The following is a 16,710-nucleotide window of genomic DNA, read 5'->3' as shown; positions in this document are numbered from 1 at the left end:
TAGGTAAACTTTGGCCATTTTTTAGCCTTGAGAAATGCTAAATACACTTGCTCAAACACTCGCCTCTGAACACACGCTTCTATATAGGGCCACGTCATCCATTTGTTTCACCCTTTTACCTGATCACCGGTTTAACAGGTTACACAATTTTTTTATATTTTAATTTTATAATAATTAATTAATTTACAGACTGCCTTGAACCCACCAACTATCTTCGTTGCCAGTAACACTGTCTCTTCCTTCCGTGGCGTCGCCGATTCAATGGATGCCTTTCGGCGGTGGGGCGGTTTTGATGTTAGGTCGTCGAAAATTGGGATTCGCGGGATACAGAGAGGTGAGATCTGTTTATGGGCACGATACACATACGACGCCGCCGCCGATGAAAAGGTAGGTCTGGATGACTTTGACGACGTGGAGGGGCGGCGCGTCGTGGACCGATGCCGTTTACCAGTGAGAATGAAAGAAGATGGCAGCAGTCTGAAGTTTGATTACGATGGATCCGATGTTTCATTCATGGGAGATTGACTGCCAAAATTAAATTTAGTGGTTGTTAATGGTGATTTTGATTAACAGCGACGGTGAATGGAGGTGGTGGTTAGATGAAGACAAAAACCAGTTCACTTTGTATTGCTTTTTTCAGTAGTGTGTTTCATGGATAAGTGAAATCGAAAGTTAAACAATAAAATGATTTTTTTTTTTAATGTAATGTAAATTATAAACAACCGGTGGCCAGATAAATGAGTTAAAACGTGGACCAATTACATAGAGAGTGACCAAGAGAGAGTGATTGAGCGATTGATGCTAGCAGTCCTCTTTTAGCCTTTCCATGATCCCTTAGAAAAGTCATAACTATTCCTTTCTGAAATAAATGAAAAAGCCTCAATTTTGCGTGTGTTGACTTTCACACAATATGAACACGGTTACACTATAAATAACAATAACATTTCTCAACTCTCTCATTAATTCATTCATTCATTTCTCAACTCTCCACCAAAAAGAAATAACATTTCAAAGTCCAAACAATTTTTCTGCTTCTTCAATCATACACAATGAACCAAGATATCGAAGTTACACCACTTTTTCTGTGCCCTATTTCACTACAACTCATGAAGGATCCAGTTACTGTCTCAACAGGCATAACCTACGACAGAGAAAGCATCGAAAAATGGCTCTTTTCATCGGAAAACAAAACATGTCCTGTCACAAAACAACAACTCACCCATGATGCAAATGAACTCATTATTCTCACACCAAACCACACTCTTCGAAGGCTCATCCAAGCTTGGTGCACCATGAATTCTTCTTATGGAATCGAAAGGATTCCAACTCCAAAACCTCCAACTACAAAAACCCTTACCGAAAAACTCCTCAAAGAAGCTTCTGATTCTTCAGATTCACCTCATTTACTTATCCAAACTCTAAAAAAGCTCAAAATAATTGCATCCGAGAGTGAGTCAAATCGACGGTGTATCGAATCAGCCGGTGCAGTCGAGTTCTTAGCATCAATAGTAACAAAAAACAACACAAGTTGTTCATCTTCATGTTCAACAACGGAATTAATTGAAGCTAGCTTTGATGATGATGATGTTGAAGGTTTTGCTTTTGACTTCAAAATAGGTGCAGAAGATGAAGCTATAAACATCCTTTACAATCTTCAATTATCAGAACAAGGTTTGAAAACTCTCCTAAACTTCAAAAATGGAGAATTTTTAGACTCTTTAATGAGATTATTGCAAAAAGGTAACTATGATTCAAGAACATACGCAATCTTTCTGTTGAAATCTATGTCAAAAGTAGCTGATCCATCAAAACTAGCAAATCTAAAGACCGAGTTTTTCGTCGAGTTAGTTCAACTTCTCAAAGACCAGGTATCAAAGAAAGCATCAAAAGCAACACTACAAACGTTAATTCAACTCGTTGAATTTGGAAGAAATAGAGTAAAAGCAATTGAATCAGGTTGTGTTTCTGCTTTGATAGAACTTCTTCTTGATTGCAAAGAAAGAAAGCCATGTGAGATGATTTTGGTGCTTTTGGAGATGTTATGTCAATGTGCTGATGGAAGATTTGAACTTCTAAGCCATGGATGTGGTTTAGCTATTGTTTCAAAGAAGATTCTTAGGGTTTCAACAATGGCTAATGATAGAGCTGTGAGGATTCTTCTATCTGTTTCAAGATTTTCTGCAACACATTTTGTTATTCAAGAAATGTTACGAATTGGTGTTGTTGCAAAGCTTTGTTTGGTTCTTCAAGTTGATAGTGGAAATAAGGCAAAGGAGAAAGCAAGGGAGATTCTTAAATTGCATTCAAAGTCTTGGATGAATTCTCATTGCATACCTTTTAATTTACTTGCTTCATACCCAACAAGTTGGTAAAAAATTTCTAGGGTTTTCACTTTTTTTTTGTAATTTTTTTGGTGGAAAATTTCAATTTTTTGCCCCTTTTTTGGGTTTTTTTTTTTTTGGTATAGAAAATAGATTTATTTTGGTACAAGAAAATAGAATTATTTAAGAAGTACATTATTTGTAACATGGGATGGGATAGGTGTGGACATAAAATATTGTCCATATGAAGAATGGGTCGAAACAAATTGAGGGTTGTTTATTGTGAATGATTATACAATATATTGATACAACAACAAAGTTTATCATGCCAATTTTGTTGATTGTTTTTTATTTCATTCTTGTTTAAGTTTTATTTGAATATTAATGTTGCTTGAGGGTGACGAGATAAGAATTTGATGTGGTGGTATGTTTACTTGGTATTATAATCAAATGATTACGTTCAAACCGTTAATAAGCTTTCATATAAATGAATGGTTTTAGAGAATCTGAATTTAATTTTTGGATAAAACAATTATCCATAAAAATTTACTTATCTGCCAATCAAACTTCAAGTTAATAGGGTTTCCTTTCTCTAAAAACTGACTAATTAACATCAAGAAACAAAAGATGTGAGTTTGAATTTCTTTGTGGGTTATTAAGAAACAAAATACATATTGATACAACAACAAAATTTATAAAAAATAAAAATAAAAAAAACAACAAAATTTAACATGCTGATTTTGTTACTTGTTTTGATATCATTCTTTTTTTTAAGTTTAATTAAATATTAATGTTGATTGAGATAAGTTTTTTTTTAAAGGGTGATGAGATAAGATTTGATGTGGTGGTCTATTTATTTATAATTAAATCGAATTCCCAATTACAATAAAATGAAGGATGAGTTTTGATCCTCACCATCTATAAAATCCATCTCACTAAATCTAAACCATTGACTTTGGATCACTGCTCGGTCAATCAATTAAGTATGATGTGGTTGGATAGATCACTTATTTTATTCCATCGAACTACCTTAAATGAATCTTGTTATATATATGTGTGAATGCTAATCATTTTTAGCAGTGTTGTGAAAGGATAAAACTCAACCTTCCGGTTGGTTATCTAATACAAAAGGTTATTTTTGTTTATAATCAAATTTACCTTAAGTATAAGAGGTGCTCAAATCTAATACAAAAGTCAGATCAAATACATTGAAAGCATGAAAATGGATTAGTCCATCAATTAGAGAAAATAATATTCTTATTTTTTTTCCTTCTTTATTTGATGGACCAAAAGACCGTGACATTTGCTTAATCCTATCAATCACCTCCACAATATTTACTACTTTCTAAGCGTCTATGAACAAGATAATGAATTGAGAGTACTTTGTATTCACAAATCTAAGGAATGTACGTTGCGATCACACACATATACTATCAATTAACTCTATACAAAATTTAACTATGGTTAGTTAACCACTCATAACTAACTTTTCATTACAGTTTTAACTATCAAAATTATAACATTCGGTTGGTTATCTAAACCAACCACAAGTAACCGCCTAATCTATCATATTTTCACACTTAACAAGTGCATAACTCATAATATTATAGCATAGAGTATTTTTCGTTGGCATCCTTTGTTTTCCCCTTTTTTTGTTAATATTCCCATATGGGTATAGACAGCTAATATACTAGTTACAGATAACAAAGTTTGAAAAACCGATTTTCTTTTTGTAAGACCTACTCTTATATGGGCAAAACCAACAAATAATTTGTATAGCCAGCAATAAAAAAAAATTAAAAAAAAAAAAAAAAACCTCCTATATGGGTATAGACATTGAATATTAGGGACCAAGATTTGGATAGATTATAGAGCTACCGGAACATGATCTGGAATACCTATATAATATTAGTTCAATTGCCTGCATTGGTAGAGCAAGTCTAACTTTATGGAACCAGCCAGCGTATAAGTAGTTAGTCTAGTTCCTTCAATTGTGGGATATTTTTATTTTTATAATTTCATTTATATGGGATGAATTAGTCATTCTGACCATATATTTGAACCTTGAAGATGGACCAGGATCTGCTGCTGTAATAAACCACACAGTTTCACACAATTTTGATTTATGACTATTGGATCTTTTTTGCTTTTCTAGGATATGGAGAACATAGTTTCGGTTGCGACAAATTTATGATTTAAATCAATTTGATGTTTATTTTAGTATGCACTTTTTTATATGTATTTTGAATGTTTTTATTTTAATTTTCGAGGGATATTTTGGATGTTTTTTTATTTGGTTAAATACTACGATTCATACTATTTTATTATTTGATTTGAAAATGTTTGGATCATAGTTTTATTTCAATTGTGATGTTTTTTTTTATTTTGTCTTGTCATAGTTAAAGTGCGGGTAATGGGTGCGGGTATGGGCACTTAGATACCCATTGGGTATGGGGAATGGCACTAAAGTTGTTGTCCATGAGAGTACGGGCTCGGGTACGGGCATTTTTTACAAACGCATGTATGGGGAGGGGTACTATAGTACCCTACCCATTAAGTACTCATTGCCATCTCTATTGAAGAGCCCACGATCGAGGGACAAAATTCCTTCCTTAACAGAATCCTTTAAATAAAAAGAAAATCATTGTTGAGAACTATTAGCCAAATCAATGACTAATTTTCATTTTCAATATCAAATTGACATATCTGGTTTAACACCAACATTACAAAGAAATTGTGTTTGTTTGATCAAGACTACAACTCGAGTAAGCACTTTTGGTCAGGCAATAGTCTCATTGACATGGAACTTCAATCATCATCATCATCAAAAGATGTTGCATTTGTCATACTTGAATTAGTTAAATAGTGTTTACCCCCTATAATTTGATCAAGCTTTGGTTTACCTTCTTGTAAACAAAAATTTGATCACAACCTTGCAATTTAAATATTCTTTGTTTTTAGACCTTCTTGAAATTTTATTGTACATAATAGATAATATGACACATGGTAAATCAAAATTCGTTCAAATTATAGCAGGCGAAAGTACCTTAAATTTTAAAATTTAATGTCAGAAAAATCTAAATGAGAAGAATCTTCAAATTATGAAGTTAGAATCTAACAAAAAATTACAGAGAAATAAACCAAAAATTTCTCATATTACTGGAGGTAATCACTATTTAACTCTATTTTATAACTTCATTTGATATGTTTTCTAAAAAAAAAAACTTCATTTTATATGTGATCAGTTAGTCATTTCAGTAAAATGTTTAAATCTTGCGAATACACTACAGCCACAACTTTGACTTTTGGATATAAAATTAATTTTGTTGATGTTCTTAATTAACCTTTGGATGAGGTCTAAAAAAATGAAATGTTATTCCTTTTAAGTGTCGTTACGACACTTGATAAAAAAAATTAAAAAAGAAATTTTATCTTAGAAATGATATATTCAACCCCTTAAAATTTTATAATTTGAGTTTCGATACCTAAAATTTATCACTTCTTTCAATTCTTAGTTTCTTAATAAGTATCCTTATGACATTTGTAAGCATGACCGTTCTTTTTAAAGCAAATGAGATCCTTTGCAATTTGTAAAAAGAAATGATGTATCAATTTTTACTCCCTCCGGTTCAAGATATATATTGTAGTCAACCAATTCACACATGTCTTTCAAAAACTTTGATATTTAATAACTTTAATTATCTATGATAAAAAATTGATATTTAGAAAGTATTCATTGATAGGAATTTAACAATATCTTATATACTAACATATGTATTTATATATTTGTTAAAAAAATATGATCAAACTAAGTTATGTGAATAATACACATTATCAATATGTAAATATTTTTCTGACAAATCATTTAACCCCTTGTATCAAAGCACTTCCTCCATCCCACAATGTGCGACACATTTGTAAAAAAAAAAAAAAAAATTCTAAAATGAATGATTCATTTCACTTTTCAAAGCAATGCTAATTACATTTTTTTTCAATTATACATTTCGATTAATATTCACTGCATCACTCTCAATTCAATATTTTCTACTTTGCATTTATGATATTGGCGAATGTACTATTGTTTTATAAGTTTAATTAAAATCATTTTTCTTTCTCTTTCTCTTTAACTTATACAATTTTCTTATCATGTGTGAAATAATTAAATGACTCACTCATTATGAGACGGAAGTAGTAGATTTTAATTTTCCTATCTGACAACATATGTACACGTAATGGTAATATCTTTGTGTTGCAAGTTGTATCATTCAAGTAGACATAATGATTATTTAAGTGTTATAATTTGCTCCATTTGGAATTGGGAAATGTTCTGTATACATCCCATAGGATGTATACACCATGACAAATATGAAGAAGTGATGTGATATATGTGATAAGTTAATGAAGTGGTAGGAAGAGAGAGATAGAAAGAAAATGAGTTGTTGAATGTGTGTAGGAAATTAATAGATGTACACCTATCATTGTTGTTTAGAATTAATAACCTCAGTACTGAGATATATTTTTTCCAATTCGTTTAATTGAAATTACAGCTGGAAAAAACCGATGAAATTGAAAGATCAAACCAAATATTACTTGATATTTTCTACTTCGGTTTAATAATCAAGTCGAACCAAAAAGAAAACAAATGAGATTTGTTGTCTTAAATAAAATAATGAATTTGTTGTTAAAGATGGCATAAGATTTCGACCAGGAATGCTTGATGAAAAGTTTGGACACGTTTACCAAACCTTGTTTGCATAAACAGTCAACCAATATTCCAAAGGTGTAAACGTTTGATTTAATCCCTTTGAACAACATTTGTTCATAAAATGAAAAAGCTTTATTCAACTACAGGTGAACTTGGGAAAGAGCATTAGTATAATACACACATTAACATTAGGCTTTAGACATTTATGTGTTTAGTCATCAAAATACCAATATATATAGTATTTAATAACTCCATATAGTTTTAATTATATATTTCAGTCGGGCCTCCGATTTAATAACTTGTTTTTGGTAGTTGAAAGACTGATAAAAGTATTCGTTCTAAATTGCATTTTCATATTATTGATTAGAATAAAGATTTATTTTTGTTTTAGTTACAATGACGATAATTTTTCTGTTTATGATTGTTATTTTTAATTTAAATTGAAGATTGTTCTTAAAAAGAATTGTGTATTTGTTTTATTAAAGGCCTATTATTATTACGGGAGTCGGGTCTCGGATGTTGTAGGGACGGTCATGTTCATGACATTATTGTAGGTAGCTATATAAAGGGCAAACAACTGTTGTATTAACATCAATAATAGTATTCAACACTGCTGTATTTGAATTAACAATTTGGGGCAAACAACTTTATGCCTCAATTTTTTTTTTGGATGAGACGCGATATATATATATATATATGCGGTGTTAATTACAATCACTATAAATTCATTATGGAGAACAATATTATGTTTTAAAAAATGATTAATCCATTAGTAAATCAAAATCTCTCCACCATATATCGTTTTTCAATGCTTAACACAATGGACAAAGTCAGGATTTATATATTTATATATATGGGTTTTGATAGAACACACCAACTAGTTTTTATGTGTGAGTGTTTTAGCAAAGCTACACCTTAGGGTGTATTTAACCACTTTTTAGTTATTCCCTTGCTAAAATACCCATTCTAAAAAATAAGTGAGTGTATTCTAGCAAATGCATATAGGATTTGCTAAAACACACCCACTTTTTTTTTTAGAAGGTGTGTTATGGCAACATACACCTTAAGGTGTATTTATTAACTTTTTAGTTATAACTTGCTAAAACACTCCCACATAAAAACTAGTGGGTGTGTTCTAGCAAACCCCATATATATACTGGGTCTCATACAACAAAAAAATAATAATTTGAGGCATACAGTTGTTTGCACTCCCCCAGGAATACCCCTAGTTAGGGAAAATGTTAATCTTGATACAGCAGTGTTGAATACTGTTATTGATGTTCTTTGTAAGATTCCAAGAACCGTTGATGATGCTTATCAGTTATATGATGAATTCATTGACAATGCTAACTCACACGCTAATATATACACATATAATGTATTGATTCGAGGTATGCGGTTACTGATCAATTCAATAAAGCTTTTTTATTTTATGAAAAAATGTTGTTCAAAGGGATTAAATCAGATGTTTACACCTTTGGAATGTTAATTAACTATTTTTGCAGACAATGTTTGGTAAACGAATTTAAACTTTTCATCAATATAATGTTGCAACAGGGTTTGTAAGTTGATTTAATTTGCTACACAACACTAGTCTATGGTTACTTTGTGCTCAATGATTTCTAAAATGCAATGAAGTTGTTTTACTCATTGCCCAAGAAGGGAATGAACTATGATACCCTTTTCAAAAACTCATTTCCAATTACTTTGAGGCCATAAATGTTTTTCAGGGTATGTTGAATTAAGATCCTACTCTTCCAACATACAAGTTTAATCAGGTGTTAAGTTCAATCCTGAAAAAAATTCCCTAAAAATAATGGTAATGTTGTAGATTAATTCGTATAATGAAATTGAGAAAATGGGTATTGCTCTTGATGTAATTTTCTACAATATACTCATGAAAAGGGACTTCCCTGTAAAATCGAAGACATGACTCTCGTAATAAAAATAGACCCTTAATAAAATAAATACATTTTTTTTAAGAACAATCTTCTATTTAATTTTTTTTTCTTGAAAAGGATTTCATAATAAAACTAACGATTGATATTAAAAAAACCTCACAAGTTCATCACTAAGAAAATTAACAACAGGAAAACTGAAATGAAATATTCAAGTAACAGATAACAAGTTTGTTACTTATTATTACAATAAAATTAATCAACAGAAATTAGAGTTTTAACACCTTCTATCCTCTATCCTCTGCAGAAGAAGTAGTAGATCACGAGAATCACTTTCCCAGCAACAAGAGCTAGTCCAATTGTTGTTGCAATCACTTTTGAAGCTACCATAGCAAATTGAATCATGAAAGCTATTGCCAACAACACAAAGATATATACCAACACTTTTTCTTGACCATACAATGTTGACAAAGGTGGCAACACTGTACATATACTTCATCATTATTCTTCGAGTGTTTGGCGGTCCCAGAGGTATTCCACGTCCACGATCAATGAGCAGAAAATGAAAAGGAGTCTTCTATTTAAATTAAAAATAACATTCATAAACATTAAAAAATAATAGTCATTGTAACTAAAACAAAAATATATCTATATTCTAATCAACAATATAAAATTACAATTTAAAACAAATATGTTTATCGGTCTTTCATCTACCAAAAACAAGTTATCAAATTGGAGGTCCGGCTCAAATATATAATTAAAAATATATCGAGTTATTAAATACTATATATATATATATTGGCATTTAGATGACAAAACACATAAATGTGTAAGTCTAGTGTTAGTGTGTGTTTTAAACCAATACTGTTTCCCAAGTTCATCTTTAGTTAAATAAAGTTCATTCATTTTATGAACAAATGTTGTTCAACGAGATTAAACCAAATGTTTCACTTTTGGAATGTTGGTTTATTGTTTATGCAAATAAGGTTTGGTAAACGAGTCTATACTTTTCATATCAATATAATGTTACAACAGGGTAAGCAAGTTGATTTGATTTGTTACATGACACTAGTCTCTGGTTACTTTGTGTTCAATGATGTCAAAAATGTAATGAAATTGTTCTAGTCATTGCCCGAAAAGGGGATAAACTATAATACACATTTAGAAACTCATTTCCAAATACTTCAAATGTCATAGATGCTTTTTAGGATATCTTGAATAAAGTTCCTACTCCTCCTACAGACAAGTTTAATCAGGTGCTAAGTTCAATGCCCAAAAAAATTCATAAAAATAATGGTTATGTTGTTGATCCGTATAATGAAATAGAGAAAATGGTATTTCCCTTTATATAGTTACCTACAATATTGTCATGAACGTGGTTGTCTCTACAACATCCGAGACCCGACTCTCGTAATAAAAATAACCCTTAATACAATAAATACATAAATTTTTTTAAGAACATTCTTATATTTAAATTAAAAATAACAATCATAAACAGAAAAATTATCGTAATTGTAACTAAAAAAATAAATCTATATTCTAATCAATAAAATAAAAATATAATTTAGAACGAATGTTTTTATCAGTCTTTCAACTACAAAAACACAAGTTATCAAATCGGAGGTCCGACTGAAATATATAATTAAAACTATTTGGAGTTATTAAATACTGTATGTATTGGTATTTTGATGACAAAATATATAAATGTCTAAGGCCTAGTGTTAGTGTGTGTTTTACACCAATGCTCTTTCTCAAGTTCATCTGCAGTTGAATAAAGCTTTTTCATTTTATGAACAAATGTTGTTCAAAGAGATTAAATCAAACGTCTGTACCCTTGTAATATTGGTTGACTGTTTATGTAAACAAGGTTTGATAAACGTGTCCAAACTTTTCATCAATATAATGTTGAAACAGGTTCTATAAGTTGATTTGATATGCTACACAACACTAGTCTCTGGGTATTTTGTGCTCAATGATATATGAAATGCAATGAAGTTATTTTATACATTGCCCAAAAGGGGGATAAACCATGATACCCAAGTTTACAATACATTGATATCTGGTTGTTGTTTGATGAAGCAACCAAACTTCCACATGAGATGAGTTTATAAAACGTTAAACTTGATGTGTTGGAACAAAATGTGTTTAACAATGAACCTTAAAGAGTTTTGATGATAACAATGTATTAAAAATTGTAAATTGGACTAGCTAATATTTGTTCAAGTGTATAGGATCATAGTCAAATATTTACATCATATAAAGGTTCTGAAGAACAAAAAGAGAGCTATGATTAAAGAAAAGGAAGCTTGAAAGCATCTGTGAAGAAGTGCATCTGAAGTCATAAGTGCTTCTGAAGAATAGTGACGTTATAAGAAGCTGAAGGTCATCAGAAGCGGATAACCATCAGAAGCGGATAGTCATCAGAAGTAGATAGTTCAGAAGCAACTTCATGAGAAGCTGAAGCTCATCAGAAGCTGATTATCACCACAAGCTGAAGATTTAAAGATCAACACTTCAAAAGCTGTCTATTGGATTCGAAAACACTGCAGAAGACTAGTGGAAAGCTACAACGATCATTTTGTTGAAGATTTGAAGGCTTTGGAACCTTATCTTCAAAAAGCGTTGACATTGTACTTTGTACGAACTGTACAACCACCTTCTCCACTACTCTGTTTTGTGTCTACACTACAAGACAAGAAAACAGCTTCAGAATAACAGCTATGCCTGTAAAGATATTCCTTCACAATGGGAATGGATTTCAAATTGGTTCTTCATAGGACAACAACCAAATCAGGCAAAAGATCATTGGTGAAAGATCAAGCTTCAACAACGACTCTTTGATGTGCTGGCAATTTCACAACGTCTCTTTCACACCTCTATATAAAGGGAGTGAAGACTTAGAGTTTTGGTAATGCAAGAACGCTGAAAGAAAGACTCACAACATTTTTACAAGTGCCAAACCTCTGCTGAAATTGTTCTGCATTCACTTAGAATTTCTGTGTCTCAAAGTCAAATCTTAGAAATTCTTAAGTCATTGAGTCTGTATCTGATTTGTATTGTGAGCACCTCTGATTGTATATCAAGTGTTCAACCTTAAACAATTTTCTGTGTAATTTTGTTTAGTTAGAAGTCTCTTGCAGTTGTGCTTGAGCAGGGAAGTCTCTTGATTGTGTTCTTGAGCAAAGGAAGACTCTTGCAAAGTGTGCTTGAGCAAAGGAAGTCTCTTGCAGGTGTGCTTGAGCAATTGTAATCAGATATTACTCTTAGTGAAATCTCCTTGGAAGTACAAGGGGGATTGCACTACTTCCGGATTGTGGAAGGAACCAGTATAGTTGCTTTGTGTCGTTCTTCTTCTCTCTCTCTGTTTTTATTCCGCTGCATTCAGATTTTGATTATCACTTCAGAAGCTGTTTCACTTAGCTTCTGATCAGTGTGTTCAGTTTTAGGAGAAAAGAAGAATTTTTCAAAACACAATTCAACCCCCCTTCTTGTGTTTTTCTCACCTTCATGATGTTGTTTCTTATGAAATCAATGTGGATTCATACTCCCATTTAGGTGAAATGTACTGTGCTTGAAAGTTGTTTTATGAGATAGAGAAGAAAGTATGGGTTGTTGAAATCTAATCAGCCAGAAGAGGCTTTGAAAGTATTAGACAAAATACAGATAAGAGGAATAACACTTGATGTTTGTGCCTATACTACTGTAATTTTGGGACTGTTCAAGAGTGGACGACCTGATATGGCTAAAGTGTTCTTGGATGAGGGATTTCATAACGGAGTCTACCGCGCATTATTTGCTGCGCTTGGACACAAGACAAAGTAACCCAATTGTCTGTGGCTCTCTTATCTTATAAATTATGATATTTATGTATGTTTGTTCAAAACAAATTAGAGTTTGCTAATAACTTTAGTTAAGTTCTCTTATGACCAATATGTTTAATACTTTATTGTGAGCTGTGACTAATATGCATAAGCTACTTTCCCTTATATATATATATATATATATATATGGGCAATGCTAGAACACACCCATTCATTTTTAAGAAGGTGTGTTTTAGCATTGTACACCCATTTACTTTTTACCAAAAAGCCAATTTTCTCTTTCATCTATGGTGATATGATACATGTCCTTTAAAGTCATTTCTTACTCACCTAGAAATCATCATTTCCTCTCTCCTCCTACAATCTATAACTCGTGCCTGTCAAAATAAAAGGAACATATTTTTTGATTGGATCTTTTACTTCTTTTTTTAGAGGAAGACTCTTTGACTTTTAATAACCAATTTAGTGTCCCATTAATTAACATCTATATTTCACATAATCATAATAATGTGCAATAATATATTAAGCCAAACAGGTACTCTCAAGAAGAGAAAGACTGGGCGAACAGGAACAAAACACAAGCCCTGTAACCTGATACACAACATGGAAAAAATAGCAGCAAAAGAAGGCTCAGCCAAAACACCAATCAGCAAGGAAAAAAGAAGGCTCAACCGCAATTTTCAACGACCACCGCAATTTTCAGCCCCTTAATATAAACATAAATACATGACACTTATTCCAAATTTGATCAAATTACTTGTAGATTGGAACATGACATTACTATGATAATAAATAACAATACTTCAGAAATGTTTTGTTACAAAATATACTAGTAATTACACAGTTTGGTAATAATAAACTATAGCAGGAACATAATATACTAGTTATATAGTTTGAGCTTACAGATTGCAGCCACAAAATATACTAATTACACATTTTGATCAAAGCAGCTTCGGCCAATTCATCTGTCTAATTCACTATTTCAATGCTGCCACAAAATTCACTAATTACACAGTTTGATCAAAACTATTTGGCTGCTTCATCTGTCCAATTCACTATTTCAAGATGACTACTTCCAACCCTTCATGATCCTATCAAAGCACCATAAAAACACAGTTAATATTACAATTCAATATATTAGTCATGAGTAGAACAAGACACACCAATTAAAACTTACTTATTAGGAGATTGAGAAGGCAATACTTCCATTTTTCTCTTTTTGTTTGGACAATTTCGTGAGTCGTGATTAGTTCCACCACAATCTGGAACATGACAACGACGAGGCTTCTTGGCAGCTTCAACCCCTCCTTTTGGTCTTGATCCTTTTGGCCGACCTTTTGTTTTTGAAACAACAGGATTTTCAACGTCACAGTCATCATTATTGGAAACATCCGCTTCCAAATCAATCACATGTTCTTGAGTTTCAGGCATGCCTTTTATCTTTATGATGATATTTTCTAACTCTCTTGTGGCAACCTGTTCTCGTTCACTTGTCTTTAATGATTCGACTTCCAAACATCGAATTAGAGACTGAAATTTGGGAGAGGATCCATCATTGCAGTTTATTACATGACTAGATTTTGGGATCAATGAACTTTCTCGTCTCCATCGAAAAGGAAGATATTTTGATGGAAGAACAAAATAATTTTTCAACATTAGCACTCGAATTGCATGTCTACATATTATTCCTGAAAATTGAAACTCTTTACAAGAACAATGAATTGACTCTTCTTCTTTTACCAAACTTACTATACGACCACCATCAACTTTGGTATGATGTTGCACAACATAAGAGCCATTGTCAGCTTCAATTGCTGCATACTTTGCAGATAATTTAATCTCATGTTGAAGCAACTTAAAGGCATAAGGTGTGAGTATAGACGAGGCATGTTCTTCAATAGGAAAATGTGTTGTAATCTGAGGATTATGATACTTTTGACGCATTTGTGCCTCTTCTCCAGCTTGATTTCTAATTTTGACAGCAACACCAACCTACACAAAAATATAACAATCATGACTAAATTATAAGCTAATTGATTAAAAAAAATGTATCAAGTAAGTTCTTACTTGATTTACAAAATCTGTCAAACTTGTTTTGGCATCTAAGAATCTTTTTATATATGAATTTATCGATTCTGAGCGTCCTGTTGTTGTCATTCCAGCAAAAAAAAAGTCCTTCAAATAAGCTAAGGCCCAAAATTTATGATGGGTAAAGAGCAAGTCAATATGCTTATCCACACCCAAACCAAACTGTGAGACCATTACTTTCCATTCTCGTTCAAAATCATCTGCACATTCTAAATGATACACCTTATGAAACTCATGTTTAAAGTCATCATATCTCGAACCTAGTGGAAAAGAAAACCAACTTGACAGCTTTGCGACAATATGCCATATGCAAAATGCATGTTTTGTGTTTGGCAATTCCATTGCAATGGCTTCTTTAATTGAAGGATCTTGATCGGTAAGAATTGTTTTTGGATATTTTCCTTTCACAAAAGCTAGGAAACTCTGAAAATAGTAACATAAATATAAAATAATTTAATAAAGTTTCAAATTAAAAAATTTAACAGTGATAGAAACTTTGAGTAAATAGAAATTTACCTTTATAGCCCACGCGAAGGAAGAAATCTTCTCATTTCGCAATAGAACGCAACCAAAAAAATTGAATTTCCATGATTATCAACACCAACCCATATTCCAAGAGGCATCTCATAACGGTTTATTCTATATGTGGTATCAAAAACTACAACATCTCCAAAAGCTTCATATGCGCGAATTGAATCACCAAATGCCCAAACAATATGCTCCAATTTGTTACTTTCATCAATTGTGAATTCATATTGGAAGGCCTCATCTCGATCTTATATATATATATATATATATATATATATATATATATATATATATATCTATATATATATATATATATATATTGCTACAATAGACCCACTCATTTTCATGGTGGTCTATTTTAGCAACCTACACCTTTTAACTTGGACACAAAGACCCTTGTTTTTGTTTTTTGGGAAAATTAAAACTGAAGGTTAAAAAGGTAATTAGATGTTCTTTTTTATTTTCTATTTTTCTTCTCCACCTTCCCTTCGCGTATCTCCCTCTCCTTTGAATTTTTGGTTTCCCTCTCCATCTTTCTCTCGTTAAATCTCCATCTTTTCACCAGTAATCTCTTCTCTTTTTTTTTTGAATTTTCGACCTCTTCCCTTCAATCATGTTTTCAATTTCTGTTTTACAGAGACACGGTTGAAACCCTAAATCCCAAAAGCACAAAAATTAGTCATGTTTTTTTATTTTGATTTGGAATGTTTGATTTCGGATTTACCACCCTTTATGTATCTCTAATCTCAGTTGCGTCTTGTCCTCTTCGAAACGTATTTCCTTACTTCGACTCTACAAAACCAAATGTGAATTTTGGAAGCAATTATGGTTCTATAAATGGTTTGTTATTGAACTTTGATTTAGTTCAGGTGCTATGTATCAACAAAGAAAATTGGAAAAAAAGAGTTATGGGTTATTATTACTGTCATAGTTGACAATTGAATACTAGTTATCAAGCTGCGTTATTATTACTGTTATAGTTGAGAATTGTATATTGTCATAGTGGAATGATGTTGTATGCTATATTGCAGAAAGTTATTAAAATGATGCTTGTAATTTAGCATAACATATACCCATAATTTTTATTAATAAAAACAGTGAGTTAACTAAGCATGCATTTGAAAATCCTATTGATGTCTGCAAATTGCGATATCAGTTTCTTTTGTACATGATTCAATATTGCAAATTGCTATATTAGTTTCTCGCAAATTGCTATATTTGTTTCTTTTTTACAATTTTCACCTCCACTCAATTTTGGAGTTTGTTTTTGCCAATGATACATTATCATTGATGTAGTTTTTAGGCCTAGCCATGGCTTGAATTGGATGAAATTTTCATTTAGGCAATGC

General features: G+C 31.6%; 2 pseudogenes across 2 annotated transcripts; one reads left to right on the top strand and one right to left on the bottom strand.

Annotated features, from left to right (window-relative positions):
• The first annotated feature begins 958 nt into the window (after positions 1-958).
• On the top strand, positions 959-2,653 carry LOC146955576 (E3 ubiquitin-protein ligase PUB23 pseudogene; annotated as a pseudogene). Its single transcript, XR_015016703.1, has one exon. The product of XR_015016703.1 is annotated as an E3 ubiquitin-protein ligase PUB23 pseudogene (transcript).
• Positions 2,654-13,596: 10,943 nt separating this feature from the next.
• On the bottom strand, positions 13,597-16,438 carry LOC146955575 (protein FAR1-RELATED SEQUENCE 11-like; annotated as a pseudogene). The gene is made up of 5 exons (XR_015028112.1): positions 16,435-16,438; positions 15,350-15,608; positions 14,813-15,256; positions 13,923-14,737; positions 13,597-13,836 (listed from the first exon to the last, which is right to left on the bottom strand). The product of XR_015028112.1 is annotated as a protein FAR1-RELATED SEQUENCE 11-like (transcript).
• Positions 16,439-16,710: the final 272 nt, after the last annotated feature.

This window comes from Medicago sativa, chromosome 1 (assembly GCF_051527215.1).
Source record: "Medicago sativa cultivar Bolivia chromosome 1, Bolivia_mono, whole genome shotgun sequence".
Lineage (NCBI taxonomy): Eukaryota > Viridiplantae > Streptophyta > Magnoliopsida > Fabales > Fabaceae > Medicago > Medicago sativa.
The sequence above is the reverse complement of the archived record's forward strand: the minus strand, read 5'-3'. Positions and strand labels throughout refer to the sequence as shown.